This window comes from Zingiber officinale, chromosome 5A (assembly GCF_018446385.1).
Source record: "Zingiber officinale cultivar Zhangliang chromosome 5A, Zo_v1.1, whole genome shotgun sequence".
NCBI lineage: Eukaryota > Viridiplantae > Streptophyta > Magnoliopsida > Zingiberales > Zingiberaceae > Zingiber > Zingiber officinale.
The window spans coordinates 102,200,790-102,220,176 of record NC_055994.1 but is presented as its reverse complement, the minus strand read 5'-3'; positions in this window follow the sequence as shown (position 1 = coordinate 102,220,176).

Sequence of the window (19,387 nt, the reverse complement as noted above, 5' to 3'; positions counted from 1 at the left end):
CCTTAAATGACTAAATTCATTTTCCGGAAGAGGTTTGGTGAAAATATCGGCTAGGTTTGACTTTGACTCAACATATGCGAGTGCAATGTCTCCCCTAGCTACGTGATCTCTAATGAAGTGATGACGCACTTCAATATGTTTGGTCCTTGAATGATGGACTGGATTTTTTGTTAGGTTTATTGTGCTGATGTTATCACACAACACTTGCACTCCCTTATATGAAAGCCCATAATCTTCTAGGGTGTGGATCATCCACAACAATTGTGATACACTCTCTCCCATGGCAATGTATTCAGCCTTGGTTGTGGAGAGAGCAACGCAATGTTGCTTCCGACTTGACCAACTAACCAATGATGAACCTAAGAATTGGCAACCCCCACTAGTGCTTTTTCAATCCAATTTGCACCCAGCATAATCGGAGTCGGTATAACCTATCAAATCAAAAGACTCAGTACGAGGGTACCAGAGACCTACTCTAATTGTGCCCTTAAGGTATCTCAGAATTCTCTTAACTGCAATTAAATGAGATTCCTTGGCACATACTTGATATCTAGCGCACATGCCCACAACAAAAAGTATGTCCGGTCGACTAGCTGTGAGATGTAGAAGACTACCGATCATGCTTCTATATTGCATTAAATCAACTGGTTTTCCATTCTCATCATTGTCAAGATGAGTGTTCGTCGCCATTGGAGTGGATACTTCCTTAGAGTCACTCATTTTGAATTTCTTGAGCATCTCTTGAGTGTATTTTGTTTGATGGACATAGATGCCATCTCGAGTTTGTTTGATTTCAAGTCCAAGGAAGAATGTCAATTCTCCCACCAGACTCATCTCAAACTCACTTTCCATGTGAGTGATAAATTCATTCAAATAGTCCTTATTATTTGAGCCACAAATTATGTCATCGACATACACGTGGGCTACAAATATGTTTTCACCATCTATACGTAGAAATAGTGTTGGGTCTATTTGACTTCTTACAAAACCCTTTTCTAGTAAGTAAGTTGACAACCTTTCGTACCATGCTCGAGGTGCTTGTTTAAGCCCATAAAGAGCTTTCTTGAGCTTGTACACGTGGTTTGGAGCTTCGGTATTCACAAACCCCGGTGGTTGTTCAACATAGACCTCTTCTTTAATGAAACCGTTTAAGAAGGCCGATTTAACGTCCATTTGATAGAGTTTGAAGCCTCTATGTGCAGCAAAAGCTAGCATTAAACGAATGGACTCTAATCGGGTCACGGGAGCATAAGTCTCATCATAATCGAGACCTTCGACTTGACTATAGCCCTTGGCTACAAGTCTTGCCTTATTTCTTACGACTTCTCCCTTTTGGTTTAACTTATTTTTGAAGACCCATTTGGTTCCAATAATGGTGGTCTTCTTAGGTCTAGGAACTAAGTCCCACACTTGGCTCCTTTCAAATTGACCTAACTCATCTTGCATAGCTATGATCCAATCAGGATCGTGCAATGCCTCATCAACTAATTTTGATTCGATTTCTGAGATCAAGGCGACCTCATTAGACTCATTTCTAAAGAATGATCTAGTCATAACTGTTGGTGCAACCTTAGGTCAAGGTTGACCTGGTTGACCCGACTCGAGTTGACGTGACTCGAGTTATATTTTGATGTTTGACGAGAATAGAAAAGTTGTATCTTGATGTTTGACAAGAATACAAACTTTGGAGATTGTGGGTGCAACCTTCGGTCAAGGTTGACCTGGTTGACCCGACTTGAGTTGACTTGATTCGGTAAAGTCCAAGTATGAAGACTTGGCACGGGAAAAGTCCAAGTATGGAGACTTGGCACGGAAAAGTCCAAGCAGGGAGCTTGGCACGGGGAAAAGTCCAAGTATGGAGACTTGGCAGGGAAAAGTCCAAGCAGGGAGCTTGGCACGGGAGAAGTCCAAGTATGGAAGCTTGGCATGGGAAGTCGGAGAGGGCTCGGCAGCTCATTCTCTGGACTAGGTCAGAGAGGGCTCGGGAGCTCGTTCTCTGGACCAGACGAAGTCGGAGAGGGCTCGGCAGCTCGTTCTCCGGACTAGGTCAGAGAGGGCTCGGGAGCTTGTTCTCTGAACCAGACAGAGTTGGAGAGGGCTCGGTAGCTCGTTCTCCGGACTAGGTCAGAGAGGGCTCGGTAGCTCGTTCTCTGGACCGGATGAAGTCGGAGAGGGCTCGATAGCTCGTTCTCCGGACTAGGTCAGAGAGGGCTCGGTAGCTCGTTCTTTGGACCGGATGAAGTCGGAGAGGGCTCGGTAGCTTGTTCTTCGGACGCGGCTAGAGAGGGGGGGTGTGAATAGCCGACCCCAAATTCACGTTTCTTCCTATAATTTTAGTTAGCACAGCGGAAATAAAAGATAGAAACGAAAATGGAGAAGATCAAACCTCAAATGCGACGATATAACGAGGTTCGGAGATGATACTCCTACTCCTCGGCATGTCCGTAAGGTGGACGAATCCTATCAATCCGTCGGTGGATGAGACCCCAGAAAACCGGCTAATAAGAACTCCTTCTGGGTGGAGAAACCTCGCCACAATCTCTTTTGCAACAGCAATAAAGGAGTACAAGAAATAAAGCAAGAAACAATGGATAATATGAATGTAAATACACTCTACCAAGTTTTCTTGCCTTCTTCTCGTCGACTGGAGTCCGTTGATGAAGCAGCAACTTCACGGATGATGTCAACAGCAGCTGATCAACCAGTCGAGGGAAGCTCACACGAAGCTTCAGCAAAGAGGAGCTCAGCAAGGCTCAAATTGCAGTAAGGAGGAAGAGCAAGAACCGTTCCTGTAGAGGCCCTCGACCTCGATATATATCCTGCACCTGCTGCACCTGTGAAGAAGACAAAGAGCAACACAGAAATCTAGCCGTTGTGTCGCAACGGCTAGGCCTGGACCGATCAGGCTCCACCCTGATCGGTCTGGGAGCCATCTGATCGGTCTGTGGACCGATCAGGCCCTAGGCTGATCAGTCCCCAGACCGGTCAGCCATCTCTGTGAGGGTTGGCTTTAAAGCCTGATCGGTCTGTGGACCGATCAGGCAACGATAAGTAGCTTCCTGATCATTTTCTGATCGGTCTATGGATCAATCAGATAACCTACAGCGAACCACTGTTTGGTTATTGATCGGTCACAAGACCGATCAGATAAACCTGAGTATCACTGGATCGGTCACCAGACCGATCCAATGCCTTAGAGCTTCCCAGCCCTAAATCCTAAAGCCTTCCCGGTCTAGAGAACAAGCTACCGAGCCCTCTCTAACCTAGTCTGGAGAAACGAGCTACCGAGCCCTCTCCGACTTCCATGTCCGGTCCAGAGAACGAGCTACCGAGTCCTCTCTGACCTAGTCCGGAGAATGAGCTACTGAGCCCTCTCCGACTTCATCTGCTCCAGAGAACGAGCTACCGAGCCCTCTCTGACCTAGTCCGGAGAACGAGCTACCGAGCCCTCTCCGACTTCATCCGGTCCAGAGAACGAGCTACCGAGCCCTCTCTGACCTAGTCTGGAGAACGAGCTACCGAGCCCTCTCCAACTCTGTCTGGTCCAGAGAACGAGCTCCCGAGCCCTCTCTGACCTAGTCCAGAGAACGAGCTGCCGAGCCCTCTCCGACTTCGTCTGGTCCAAAGAACGAGCTCCCGAGCCCTCTCCGACTTCCCATGCCAAGCTTCCATACTTGGATTTCTCCCATGCCAAGCTCCCTGCTTGGACTTTTCCGTGCCAAGTCTCCATACTTGGACTTTTCCCGTGCCAAGCTCCCTGCTTGGACTTTTCCGTGCCAAGTCTCCATACTTGGACTTTTCCCGTGCCAAGTCTTCATACTTGGACTTTACCGAATCAAGTCAACTCAAGTCGGGTCAACCAGGTCAACCTTGACCGAAGGTTGCACCCACAATCTCCCAAGTTTGTATTCTTGTCAAACATCAAGATACAACTTTTCTATTCTCGTCAAACATCAAAATACAACTCGAGTCAGGTCAACTCGAGTCAGGTCAACCAGGTCAACCTTGACCTAAGGTTGCACCAACAATCTCCCCCTTTTTGATGTTTGACAAAAACCATAATCAAGTTAGGTTAACCCGATAACCTAACTTAGGTTTTCCAATAGTTCTCCAATCAATGTTCTTCCTTGAACATTCTCCCCAAACTCCAATGTTCTTCCTTGAACATTCTCTAGACATTTCTCCCCCTTTTTGACACACATCAAAAAGAGTGAATCAAGGTTAAGAGTTTCTTCCTAATGAAAGTCCCATACCTTTCATTGAAACCCTTAATTTCCCCCTTGATACTAAAGACAATAATCAACTTAGTGATAATCCCATATCACTCATCCTCAAAAATCGAGTAAAAACTCCCCCTAAAAGTCAACTCCCCTTTGACCAATAGGTAAAACTCCCCCTAAAGGTCAACTCCCCCTTGACCATTGCACCAACAATGTCTTGGAGAGTTTCAACCCTTTAGAAATCAAAAACACCAACTTCAAAGCTGAAATTTCAGACAACAATCGAAAATCAGCATTTTGACACGCTCTGATCGGTTACCAGACCGATCAGAACCTCACTGGATCGGTCACCAGACCGATCCACACTTCTCTGGATCGGTCCAGTGACTGATCCAGACTTCCCTGGACCGATCAGGATCCCCTCTGATCGGTCCACAAATCTCTGATAGGGATTTCTAATTTTTCTCCCGAAATTCAGAAACCCCTAAAAAATCACAGAAAATTCTAAAAATTGTAAAATTTTGAGGATACATTCCTCATAACATATATTATCATGGAAAAATAGTTTTATATGAAAATAACTTCCATTTTTAAATCTTGATACAAAGTTCAAAAGACTTTGAAATAGCTCAAGGTTAATCCATCTTTGTGTCAACTTGCTCAATGATGAATGCTATCATTAGAAAAGCTTCATCAAGGTTTTTCAAATCAATTTTGAAATGATTTTAAACCATTTAATTTAGGACCACAATCTTAGGGCTAAGTGTACATGACTTGTACGCAAGCTTTCCCTATGATCCTCAATTTCAAATTAGGCTCATCTAGGTACAAGAACTATGCACCTTGATCCTAACTCATAATCCTAATATTTCACACACATCTAAGGTGTATCAAACACATCTAAGTCAATTTTGATGTGAGATATGGGTTTAGGTCATCTTAAGCTAAGTTCTCATGTATTTTCTAAACAACAATTTGATCTCCATATCAAATTGTGTTTTTTATCCTTAAATCAATTTAATTGATCATACATGCAAGAGATGATGACATGGCATAAAATAATATCATAAGTGGAAACATGTGCCAATGTCATGATGTCATGGCATAAAGTATGAAACTTAAATAAGGCATGACATATAACTAACCTAAGCATTATCATGACATTTCAAATGATAGTAAATTAGATATGATGTCATGACATGGCATATGGCAAACAATATATGGCAAATACCATATAAAGATATAGAAAATACCTAATTCTAGCTTTAGTTGCCATTTTTGATAATTTTGATCATTTTGCCATAAATTCTATATTCCTAAGTGTAATAGATCTAAAATCATATACTAAAGATTTTTAGATCACTATGTGCCAATTAGATTGACCCTAGAAAATTCCTCAAGTGTGGTTGGCACATCCTAATCACCTTAGGAATGAGTAAAATTTTAAATTTCATTTTCAAGGCTTGATTACACCTTGAAAGTTCCTAAAATGCCACCTTTTGCCATGATTAGGTTAACTACCTATCCAATTAAGGTTGGCACACCCTAACCCATCTAGCGTGATGGAATCACGCTCCTAGGAACCCAAAACCTATTTGAGCTCATTGGGTTCACTAAATATTCACTAGGGATGACTTCCCTAGCAACCCTCCTAATGACCCTCCTAGGCTTTAAAGCCTTGGTCATTTGGGACTCATCAAGATCAACTCTAGGGGTGACTCCCCTTGTGACCTTGGTGATGGTCTTCCTAGCCCTAGGTCTTGTTCCATAATCGAATGGAACATTATGATAAGTGGGCTTAACCACTTGAGACTTAGGTTTGTGACTCAAACCTCTCATGTCCTTGGGCTTTTGTTTTTGACCCTTAGACCCTAGAGTTGACTTCTCCAAATTCTTAAGGGCCTTTTCTAAAGTGTCAAGTCTTGACTTTAAGACTTGATTTTCCTTCTCTAATACCTCAAGTTTTAATTTATCATTTTTCTTTGAGGTATTCCTAGGCATATGTCTAGTTGTTTTGGGATTCCTATCTAGGTTTTCCTTAACCTTAGATGAGTTAATTTTAGCGTTGGTACTTCTAGTATTGTCCTTATCTAGACTAACATGTTTGGCACCTAAGCACATGTATCGGTTTCTATAGTTATCATGCTTATCATTATTGACAAATGCAATAAAGCTACTAGCATGTGTCTTATTAGAATTGCAAGGATATGCCTTAAAGGGTACCTTAGGGTTTGCCTTAGCTCCCCCCATAGATGTGCTTGGTCTCTTGTCCTTGTGAGGTTGCCTCCCCCTCGGATTCATATTATCCATTGTTTCTTGCTTTATTTCTTGTACTCCTTTATTGCTGTTGCAAAAGAGATTGTGGCGAGGTTTCTCCACCCAGAAGGAGTTCTTATTAGCCGATTTTCCGGGGTCTCATCCACCGACGGATTGATAGGATTCGTCCACCTTACGGACGCGCCGAGGAGTAGGAGTATCATCTCCGAACCTCGTTATATCGTCGCGTTTGAGGTTTGATCTTCTCCATTTTCGTTTCTATCTTTTATTTCCGCTGCGCTAACTAAAATTGTAGGAAGAAACGTGAATTTGGGGTCGGCTATTCACACCCCCCCTCTCTAGCCGCGCCCGAAGGTCCTAACACTAACCCCTTGTTGAATGTCTCCCACAATTTGGTCTTGGGGATGACTAGAGGCTATCCTAGATTGCCTTGGTGTTGGCGGTGCCTCATGAGTGGTCTCACTAGACACAGGCAAGGGCTCAGTATCAGGCAAAGGATCAGACTGAGCTCTCTCTTGCCTTTGCTCATCATCATCGGAGTCAATTTCGACTCTCCCTATGTTTTGATCATTTAAACTTAGATTTCTAAGTTCAAATTGAATTTCTCCTACATCCCTTGATTGATCATTTGATTTAGGAATTTCTTCAAATGCTACATCCGAGGACTCTTCAATCAATCTAGTCCTATTGTTGTAGACTCGATAGGCTTTGCTGATGAGAGAGTACCCGACCAGTATCCCTTCATCAGCCTTAGCCGTGAACTTTCCAAGATGATCCTTGGTGTTCAAGATAAACACCTTACAACCAAACACCCTAAGATGTTTAATTGTAGGGGGTTTCCCAAACCAAAGTTCATGGGGAGTCTTTCCTAAAAACCTATGTATCAAGACTCGGTTTTGCACATAGCAAGCGGTATTTACAGCTTCAGCCCATAAGTAGCTTGGTAGTGAGTACTCATTGAGCATGCTTCGTGCAGCCTCTTGCAAGACTCGGTTCTTTCTCTCCACAACCCCATTTTGTTGTGGGGTCCTTGGAGTAGAGAACTCATGCCTATATCCTTTTTCTTGACAAAACTCTAAAAATCTATGGTTTTGAAATTTTCCACCATGATCACTTCTAATTGTTTTAATTATTGTTGATTTTTCATTTTCAGTTCTTCTACAAAAAGAAACAAAAACATCTATGGTTTGATCCTTATTTTTCAAAAAGAAAGTCCATGTATATCTAGTAAAATCATCAATGATTACTAAGCAGTATCTACTTCCATTCAATGAAATAACATTACTGCAATCAAACAAATCCATATGCAATAAATCTAAAGCAGTAGATGTACTTACAGCGCTTTTACCTTTATGAGACGCTTTTGTTTGCTTACCCTTTTGACATGCATCACATAATTTTGTCTTTTGGTACTTGATGCTTGGTAAGTCTCGCACTAATCCTTTGTTGGTCAGCTTTCGAATATTCTTCATGTTTACGTGGGCCAACCTCCTATGCCACAGCCATGATTCTTCTTCTTTTGACATGAAACACTTAGCAGAGGCATTAGTAGCACTTTTAAAAGATACTTGATAAATGTTATCTATCCTTGTGCCTACTAGTACCGTGTCAAGTGTGTCAATGTGTTTGACCAGACATTGACTTGAATGAAACTCAATTGTGTAACCCGTATCACACAATTGGCTGACATTTAGGAGATTAAAGGTCATCCCCTTGACTAGAAGGACATTTTTGATTTGGAGACATTCGGATATATGAATATCTCCAACTCCTATAACCTTAAGGCTACCATTATTACCAAAGGACACATTACCTTTATTTTTGTTTTGAAGGGTAGTAAAGAGTGACTTGTCCCCGGTCATGTGCTTGGAGCATCCACTATCAACAAACCAAGTTGATAGATGCTCCCCCTTGACAAATGCCTACAAGACACGAAAGATAGATGTTTTAGGTACCCAAATCTTGGGACCTAATGCATCTACAATGAAAGACCTAGGAACCCATGCCTTGGTCACACCCTTCCTAGTCTCATGAACCCTAGAAGCATGTGATCTATGAAATTGGGTTCTAGACACTAAGGAAATGAAACTAGACTCCTTAGGTTGGTATCCTAATCCAGCCTTGTTGTAGACCGCCCTTTGGGCATTTAGAATCATATCTAAGGTCTTAGAGCTAGTTGAGAATTTCTCAAGCATTTTCTTGAGTTTCTCAACTTCACTCTTTAAGGCTTTGTTTTCATCCTCAAGAAGCTCTTGATGTAGGTCATCAACCTCATCTTCCCTAAGAGTCTTCAAGTGTTCTACTTCATCTTTTAATGATTTAATTTCAGTTTTTGATTTCTTAAGCAAGGTAGATAAATGTGCAATAGTTTTATAGCATTTTTCTAAGTGAGGAGAAGTTACCTCTTCATCATCCGAAGATGATGAAGCCGCGGCTGATGTATCACTTCCGGAATCCGATTCCTCCCTTGCCATGAGTGCTAATTGACGAGTGCTTTTCTCCTTCTTCTCTTCCTCCGATGAGCTTGAGGAGGATTCATCCTAAGTAGCTTTGAGAGCTTTCTTCTTCTTGGCCCTTTCCTCCTTCTTCTTGAGTTTTGGACACTCGCTCTGATAGTGTCCTTTCTTGCTACACTCATAACACGTAACATTAGTCTTATCAACATTTTGATCAATAGACTTACCTTTCCCTTTGTATCTCCGGCTCCTTCTCATGATTCTCCTTACGAAGTTGGCCATCTTGCTTGATGATGATCCACCTTCATCATCAGACTCGGAGGAGGATGAGGATGTAGGAATCTCTTTCTCCTTCTTCTTTTCTTTCTTCCTTCTTCCATCCTTGCTCTTTTCTCCTGCAACTAAGGCAACACCTTTCTCTTTTTGACCCTTGTTAGCAAGTTCATGAAGTTCCATTTCACAAAAGAATTCATCTAATTTAACAATTGAAAGGTCCTTGGAGACCTTGTAGGCATCTACCATAGATGACCACAAGGCATTCCTCGGAAAGGCTTTGAGAGCGTACCTTACAAGATCGCGATTCTCCACGCGTTCATCTACGGAATGAAGACCATTGATGATCTCTTTGAACCTTCCGTGTAGTTCACTTACCGTTTCATTCTCCTTCATGATGAGATTTTGTAGTTGGTTCAGGAACAAGTCTCTCTTGGCGATCCGAGAGTCTCGGGTTCCTTCTTGGAGCTCGATGAGCTTGTTCCACAAATCTTTTGCGCTCACAAATGGACCTACCTTGACAAGTTGATCTTTGGCTATCCCACATTGTAGAGTGACCACCGCCTTGGCATCGACTTGTCCTTTGCGAGTTTGCTCGGCGGACCACCTTGACGACTCTAGTTCCTTACCTTCTTCGTCCCTCGGAGGTGTGAACCCTTCCTTGACCGAGAACCACATGGAGATGTCGGTCTTGAGATAATACTCCATACGACTCTTCCAATATTGGAAGTCCGCTCCGTCGAAGTAGGGTGGACGATTGGTGCTAAAACCTTCCTTCATAGCCATCTTCTAGCTCTTTAGGGTGTTAATCCGGATGAAGAGAACCTCGCTCTGATACCACTTGTTAGGACCTTCGGATGGCTAGAGAGGGGGGTGTGAATAGCCTCCTCTAAAACTCAATCAATTTCCTCACAAAAATTTGTTAGCACAGCGGAAATAAGTAAAAGGAAAACTGATGCAAGGAAAAGAAACAACCCACCACTAACACACAAAGATGTATGAGGTTCGGGGATAACATGCCCCTAGTCCTCGGCGTGTCCGTAAGGTGGACGATCCCTTGATCTTTCGGTAGATCACACCCCGGACAGATTCCGGCTAAGTATTTCTCCTTCTCGGTGGAGTAACCTCTCCACAAAGTCTCAGAAAAGATTTGAAATGAAGCACAAGACTTACAGAGTTTAGTGGCTAAAAGAAATGAACAATGAACTTACAGCCACGATGAAAGCAAAGCGCAAAGACAGAAGGAGTTCCTCAGCCAAGAGCTCAACAACACAGCGCTCTTGCTTGATCGACAGAGAGTTTTTCAAAAAAATCTTCTTCTTACAAAACCTCTCTTCTTCCTTCTTCTTATCCCTCTACTTTCTCACTATCTTCAGCCAGAGCCGAATCACTGTCACCTGTATCGAATCACTGCAACCAACTCAGGCGTCGCCAATCACTCTCCCTCCTCATCTGGTTCTCTGAACTCACACCAATACCGTCCATGGTCTTCACTGGTGTCTCTGAGCTCGAACCAATAAGCAAGAGTCAAGCTGTTGCCAACTGATCGCAGCCAGTGAACGTTGATGCTCCAATTGCACAATTTGCAACGAAACACAGCAGAAAGAGCACTTGGTCTTATTCTTCTAATGGTGCTTAGTTTGAATTCAAGCATTGGCACGACACCTGCAATCTGTAACTCAAAAAGCTTACAGCAGATGGTTAGATCAGATGAATCAGAAATCGCATAGAAATATCAGAAGGTAAACGACATCATTGTGGATCGGTCAACAGACCGATCCATAGCTCTTTGGACCGATCAGGACATATCCTGATCAGTATGGGAGGCTTCTGATCGGTCTGTGGACCGATCAGCCTATAGGTGGATCGGTCCACAGACCGATCCCCTATAGTCCTTTGAATCCTTCGCTTCCTTTTGATCGGTCTACAGACCGATCATATAACTTGCAGTGAACTACTGTTTGGTTACTGATCGGTCACCAGACCGATCAGATAACCCACAGAAAGCTATTGTGTGGTTACTGATCGGTCACGAGACCGATCAGATAACTAGGTATCACTGGATTGGTCGACAGACCGATCCAGACATCCAAAGTATCACTGGATCGGTCAACAGACCGATCCAATGCCTCTGTTGGTTTTAGCGCTTCCCAGCCCTAAACCCTAACGTCTTCCTGGTCCAGAGAACGAGCTACCGAGCCCTCTCTGACCTAGTCTGGAGAACAAGCTACCGAGCCCTCTCCGACTTCCATGTCCGGGTCAGACAACGAGCTACCGAGCCCTCTCTGGCCTAGTCTGGAGAACGAGCTGCCGAGCCCTCTCCGACTTCGTCCGGTCCAGAGAACGAGCTACCGAGCCCTCTCTGACCTAGTCTGGAGAACGAGCTGCCGAGCCCTCTCCGACTTCATCCGGTCCAGAGAACGAGCTACCGAGCCCTCTCTGACCTAGTCCGGAGAACGAGATGCCGAACCCTCTCCGACTTTGTCCGGTCCAGAGAACGAGCTACCGAGCCCTCTCTGACCTATTCCGGAGAACGAGCTACCGAGCCCTCTTCGACTTCGTCCGGTCCAGAGAACGAGCTACCGAGCCCTCTCTGACCTAGTCCGGAGAACGAGCTGCCGAGCCCTCTCCGACTTCGTCCGATCCAAGTATCCATATTTGGACTTTTCCTCTCCACATGATCAACCTTGATCATTAATCAGTCTGAGTTTAATTAATATCTGATACAAACTTAAATCAGTGTCAACATCAAAACAACAGCCAGGTCAGACTGTATTAACAGTATGGACCTCCGGCGAACCTACAAGGAAGTCGGGCCGGGAAGGGGTTCCCGACGACGATCCTCCGACTCTCAAGTCAGGAAAGAGGAAGATGAGAAAGTGGCTCTGAATATGCGAGAATGCGTACCTCCGGCGAAGTGTGAGGCTCCTTATATAGAGCTGTGAAGAGGCTCACGTACATATACCGAGGTGAATACGTGTCCTCTAACCATACCTCAGTATGGGCTTGTCAGAAGAGCTTACCTGACATCATACTGCTACAGTCTAAGCACATCTCTGATGGGACAGCGGAACCCTCTGTCGTAAGATCCTGCGTATGGCCTGGTCGTTGAACATACCCGCTGTCAGAAGATGTTACCCTGTCCTTTTGTCTCTTCTTACCCCATTCCGAGCGTCTGGCCGGTCGGCAGTCCCCTCACGTCTGGCCGGTCGTATGTGCTAGTCCGCTCGGGAGATTCTTGGTAGCGTGCTCTGTGGAGACTGTTCGCAGTATTACTACTTTATGCTTTCGGCCGAGCGGGCTGCCCGCTCGGCCATACAACCCTGTTCAACATGAGCATCAGAACCCCGACTCCCCGTCGGGGTGTCTTTGCTTCCGTTCGGAACGTTCGGCCGGTCGCCCCAATCTTTATCCGCTCGGCCAAAACCTTGATTGACCTTTTACCTTTCAACCTCCACGTGGCGTTAACTCTGCTTAAAGGGGGGGTCCCCCCTCCTCACTGCCGGATCACTTGCCTCCCCTTCAAGTCTAGTCGAAGGAGGCGATTAGTCCGACTGACTGGACCATCAGTTGCTCCGAGCGGCGTCCATATGCAACTACCCTCCGCTCGGACACAAAGGGGGCAACTAAAACGCCAGTCAACGCCAACATTCCTCGGTATCTTTTTCCAGTGGCCGAATGCCACGTGTAGAGGCTGCCGTCATTGTACGGCGGCAGCGTGGTGTTCTGACGGGATCGAGGCGGTTCGAAATGAACGGTGCGATGCGTGCTCCGGTTCTCGTGACCTGAATCCGATGGTGGAGGCCGCTCGGGCTCCACCCTATAAAGGCTTCGCTTTCTTCCTTCGCCGCATTTCTGCTCTTGCGTGCTCCATAGCTTCTCGCTCTCAGCATTTCGGCGACCCTGTTCTTTTGTTCTCCGACGATCTCCGGCGTTCTTCCTTCGATCCTCCTTCTTCTCTGTAAGGCTCTTCCTTCCTTTCTTCTCCGTTAATCTTGTGTTTTTTTTCTAGTTCGGATTCTCTGGCCGCTGTTTTGTTTGCCATCTTCTTTCTTCTATCCTCTACCTGTCGTCTTTTTTGGTTTCGTCCGCTCGGACAATGGCTAGCTCCTCCCAACCTCTTGACCAAGCCCTCGACCCATGGTATACTACCATGGAGTCGCACTTCGATCGGCGCGACGCCGATATTTTGATGGATAATTTTGACATCCCATCTGACTTCGAAATTATCTTACCCACTCCCTCCGCTCGGCCACACAAACCACCGCGTGGAGCCTTCTGTGTTTTCCACGACCAGTTCACAGCCGGTCTGCGATTTCCCATTCATCCCTTCATCGTTGAAGTCTATAATTTTTTCGACATTCCGCTCGGAAGCCTAGTCCCCAACACTTTCTGCCTTTTATGTGGCGTCGTCATCTTGTTCAAAATCCACCACATCCCCCTCCGACCGGAGGTTTTATATTATTTTTATTACCCTAAACAGTCTGAAATGGGCACATATATGTTCCAGGCTCGGCCCGGTTTAGTTTTCTTCAATAAACTTCCTTCTTCCAATAAGCATTGGAAAGAATTCTACTTCTACCTTCGTATGCCCGAGCGGGCCCCCTTCCTAACGAAGTGGAAGATCGGACCACCAACCTCACCAGAGCTCAAAAGGTTCAAAACCCGACCGGACTATCTTCATGCGGCTAACATGCTAGCCGGTCTGAGGTTTAACATCAACAAGTTCCTGCCTGAAGGGGTGATGTATATATTCGGTCTGAGTCCGATCAGGACCCCCCTTCCGAGCGGCTTCGGTAAGAATTTTACTTTGTGCATTCATTTTAATTGTTAACTGATTTTCTCTGTTTTCCTTTGCAGCAAACATTGTCATGGAGTCGGTGATGGCTGGAATTTTGAAGAGGAAGGCGGCGGTGCTCGAAGACGCGGCAGCCAAAGAAATGGAGACGCTCGGCATCCAGCCAGTTGGCTCTAATGAGGGGGAGAGCGAGACAAATGCTGGGGAGTCGGCCGCTCAGGCTTCTCTCCCAGAGCCAGCAGCTGGCGCAACTGCTAGTCGAGAGCCTTCCGTCCGGGATGAAGGCTCGGCTCAGGAGGAGGAGCGCCCCCTCTGTCAAAAGACGCGTCGCACGGAGACACCGCTCCGCTCGGCTACATCTGCGGTTCATCCATCCGAGCGGGCCACCGCCGCTTCTCGAGGCAAAGCGCCAGAGGTGGAGGCGATTTCGTCCGATCGGACGCCCTCCCAACTAGACACGTCTGCGGACCCCCTTGAGGCCGTTCCGATCAACGCCCTTCCACCCGCTCCCCGCCAGGTCCAACGTTCAACACTTTTGTCCCAATTTTCGGCGCCGGCCTCTTATCCTTCCCCAGCTTCGCCCAGACAACGCCCGGTCGGCGCCGCACCATCCGGGTTTCCCTGCATCTCCCCAACGAGGAATTAATGCCCAAAGCCGATCGGCCAACAATGCCCGAGCACCTGATCACAATGAAAGGGCCCTTAGCTGAAATGTGGGCCGACGCTCGGGCACGCGTTGCAATGATTCCCCTCAGTAATCTGGCCAACAGCCACATGCAACAGGCCACGGGGGTAAGTTTGTTTTCTCTAGCCCTTTACGCATTCTCTCTGATCGGCTTCTAACAACTTTGTTCGTGACAGAGATGGGTGGAGGAGATCGCCGTTTGCAATCGGCTCGCCATGGTGGACGAGGAGCTCAAAAGGCTACGGAGTTCGGGCGGCGCTCCTTCCCAAGGCCCATCATATGCCGAGCTGCAGAAGGAGCTCAAAAAGACCCAAGACTTATTGGAGGCTGAGCGGAAGAAGTCGGCCGACCAGGCGCACAATCTGGCCGAACTTGATCGCCTGAACAAATCACTGGATCGTAAGATAAGCCTGGCCACCGAGCGGAAGAAAACAGCTATCTCCGATCTGGAGAAGATGAACGTAGAGGCTTGGGGGCTGGAGCAAAAGGTTAAAGAGCTGATGGACCAACTGGCCAACGAGAAGACTGCCCGCTCAGATGAGGTGACGAAACTCGAGGCTATTTTACAAGAACACCAGGCAGCCGTCGATGCTTCCCGAGCAGCACTTAAAGAATATCAAGAGGCTGAGCCGAGCCGGGTCACCGCCCTAAGACAGAATTACATCCGTTCGGTCGAATTTTCAGAGAAAGTTTATGAGCGGATGTACATGGCCTTTGAACTTGCCATGAATGCCACGACAGAATATTTGAAGTCCAAAGGGCAACTTCCCGATTCCGCCGTTATCCCCGCTCAGGACCAGGCAACACTCCTCAACAACATCCCGAAGGATCTCTACGAGTATTTAGAATAGAAGTTTTCCTGTTATTCGGCCGCTCGGCCAAAAAACTATCCCTTTTTGTAATTTAGCCACTCGGCCTTAATTTCTTTAATGCTATCCTTTTACTTGCTTTTTCTTTTGCTAATCAATACGCATGCCGTCCGCTCGCCTCTTATCACACCTCTCTTGTGTTAGAAAGGGATTTTTACGGAGTATTTTGCGTAGCTTTTCCACTCGGCTTAATATATCATGTCTCGACAAAAGAGGTTGTTCGCTGGACGTTGACAAAGTACTTTTGGGTACTTGGCCGATCGACTAAACGACTCACCAGCGAAACCTCTTTATTGCATTCGTCCGGCCGAAGGGTATATAGTCGTCGGCTCGACTCTCGATATTTAACGTCGGAGCTCGACGATCTTTCGCTTGGAGGGTTTATGTCGCCGGCTCGACTCTCGATATTTAATGTCGGAGCTCGGCGGTCTTCCGCTCAGAGGGTTTATAGTACCTTTGGGTACTCGGCCGAGCGGAACGTAGGGGCGGTCGACCGATTTTAATGGCGAGTACGCGTCCTACCTCTTTGGGTACTCGACTCGATATTTAACGCCGGAGCTCGGCGGTCTTCCGCTCGGAGGGTTTATAGTCGCCGGCTCGACTCTCGATATTTAACGCCGGAGCTCGGCGGTCTTCCGCCGGAGGGTTTATAGTCGCCGCTCGACTCGTTTGCCTGAGCTCGACGGTCTTCCGCTCGGAGGGTTTATAGTCGTCGGCTCGACTCTCAATTTTTAACGTCGGAGCTCCACGGCCTTCCGCTCGGAGGGTTTATAGTCGCCGACTCGACTCTCGATATTTAACATCGGAGATCGATGGTCTTCCGCTCGGAGGGTTTATAGTCGCCGGCTCGACTCTCGATATTTAACGTCGGAGCTCGACGGTCTTCCACTCGGAGGGTTTATAGTCGCCGGCTCGACTCTCGATATTTAACGTCGGAGCTCGACGGCCTTTAAGGCTAATTTTAACACTGCCGTTCGGTGAAGCTATTTGCCATCTTTTATCATTTTGCTTCCTGCATTACAAGGACATAGGTGTCCAAAACATATATAAAATTACACCAGCGCACCTCTCACCCAGCTCGGTACGGCTGGAGATGATTCACGCTCCATGGTCGATCCAATCACCGTCCGTCTTCATCCTCCAAATAATAAGCACCCGAGCGGAGCTTTTCGATGACTTTAAAGGGGCCCGCCCAAGGAGCCTCTAGCTTGCCAACGCTGCTGACTGGCTTTACTTTCTTCCGGACAAAGTCGCCAACTTGGAATGCTCTAGGGATCACGCGCCGGTTGTAGTTCTGCTTCATTCTTTGCCGGTATGCCATCAGCCGGACGGACGCCTTGGCTTGCTCTTCGTCGACCAAATCCAGCTCCATGTTCCTCCGCTCGGCGTTATCATCATCATAATTTTGGATCCGGACGGACTCGACGTCGACTTCAACCGGGATCACCGCTTCGCCGCCATACACCAAATGGAATGGCGTGACGCCCGTTCCTTCCTTTGGGGTTGTGCGGATAGCCCATAAGACGCACGGCAGCTTGTCCACCCAGTTTCCTCCTATATGGTCAAGGCGAGCCCGCAGAATTCTAAGGATTTCTCTGTTGGTTACTTCCGCTTGGCCATTGCTCTGGGGGTACGCCACGGAAGTAAAGTGTTGTTCAATGCCATAACTTTTGCACCAGTCTTCGAGTAGCTACCCGGCGAACTGTTGTCCATTATCAGATACAAGCCGGCGGGGGATGCCGAACCGACAAATTATATGCTGCCAGATAAACTTCTTGACCATTTGCTCGGTGATCTTGGCTAGCGGCTCGGCCTCCACCCATTTGGAAAAATAGTCGACCGCCACCAGTAAAAACTTCCGCTGACCGGTCGCCATAGGGAACGGACCCACGATATCCATTCCCCACTGATCGAATGGACATGATACTGTAGATGCTTTCATTTCTTCCACCGGTCGGAGGGAGACGTTATGATACTTCTGGCAGGAAAGGCATGTCGCAACGGTCCGAGCGGCGTCTGCTTGCAGGGTGGGCCAGAAGTATCCGGCCAGCAGGATCTTCTTAACCAGCGATCGTCCGCCCGGATGCCCTCCGCACGATCCTTGATGCACTTCTTGGAGGATGTACGTCGTGTCTTCCAAGCTCACACATTTCAAAAGCAGGCGGGAGAAAGCCTTCTTGTAGAGTTGGTCTCCAATGAGTGTGAATCGACATGCTCTCCTCCTCAATAGCTGGGTAGCCTCCCGATCGGACGGTGTCGTACCCGAGCGCAGAAACTCTATGATGGTTGTCCTCCAATCGTTCGAACATGCGAGGCCCTCCATCCGGTCAATATGCGCCACCAAGGATACTTGTTCAATTGGCTGCTGGATGACGACCGGTGATATTGAACTTGCAAGCTTGGCTAACTCATCTGCTGCCTGGTTTTCCGCTCGGGGTATCTTCTGGATAATGACTTCTCTGAAGTTTGCCTTGAGCTTTTCGAAGGCTTCAGCGTAGAGTTTGAGCCGAGCGTTGCTGATCTCAAAAGTACCCGAGAGCTGCTGAGCAGCTAGCTGAGAGTCTGAATGGAGTGTTACCCGACCGGCCCCCATATGCCGGGCGGCCTGCAAGCCGGCTATAAGGGCCTCATACTCCGCTTCGTTATTTGTAGCTCTGTAATCCAGCCGAACAGATAAGTGCATCCTTTCTTCTTGGGGAGAGAGTAATAGCACACCAATCCCGCTCCCGAGCCGAGTGGACGATCCGTCCACAAATATTTTCCACATAGCTTCGGGCTCTGGCCTTTGCACTTCGATGATAAAATCTGCCAAGGACTGCGCCTTTATCGCCGAGCGGGGTTGATACTGAATGTCAAATTCGCTCAACTCCGTTGTCCATTTGATGAGCCGTCCGGACGCTTCTGGATTCAACAGCACTCTTCCCAATGGGCTATTCATCCGGACGATGATTGTATGTGCCAAGAAATAAGGACGAAGTCTCCGAGCGGCGAGGACCAAAGCAAAAGCCAGTTTCTCGAGCCCAGTGTAGTGAGATTCAGCGTCTTTTAATATATGGCTCAAGAAGTACACAGGTTGTTCTTCTCCGCTCGTCCTTACTAATGCCGAGCCTATGGTCTGCTCGGTTGAAGATAAGTAAATACAGAGCGGCTCACCCACAGCGGGCTTGGCTAGCACAGGCAGAGAGTTCAAGTACATCTTAAGCTCTTCGAACGCCCGATCGCATTCTTCATCCCAATGAAACTTGGTAGCCTTGCGCAAGATTTTGATAAACGGGAGGCTCCGGTCGACTGTCTTCGAGATGAATCTGGACAATGCTGTTATCCGACCGGTCAAGCGCTGTACTTCCCTCAGATTTCTTGGGGGCGACATATCTTGTAGTGCTTTCACCTTGCTAGGATTTGCCTCGATGCCCCGCTCGGTCACTATATAGCCCAAGAAACGCTCGCCTTTTGCCCCGAACAGACACTTCTGAGGGTTCAGCTTAACTCCATACTTCCTCAGCGTTCGGAAGGTCTCCTCCATGTCTTTGAAAAGATCGGTCGATCGGACGGATTTGATGAGAATATCGTCCACGTACACTTCCAGATTGCGTCCGATCTACTCCTTGAACACTTTGTTCATCAAGCGCTGGTAGGTTGCCCCCGCGTTCTTCAGTCCGAACGACATCACATTGTAGCAATATGTGCCGTCGGCTGTAACGAAGCTAACCTTCTCTTGATCTTCTCGGGCGAGTGGCACTTGATGGTAACCTTGATAGGCGTCGAGCATGCATATCAACTCGCAGCCGGCTGTGGAGTCCACTAGTTGA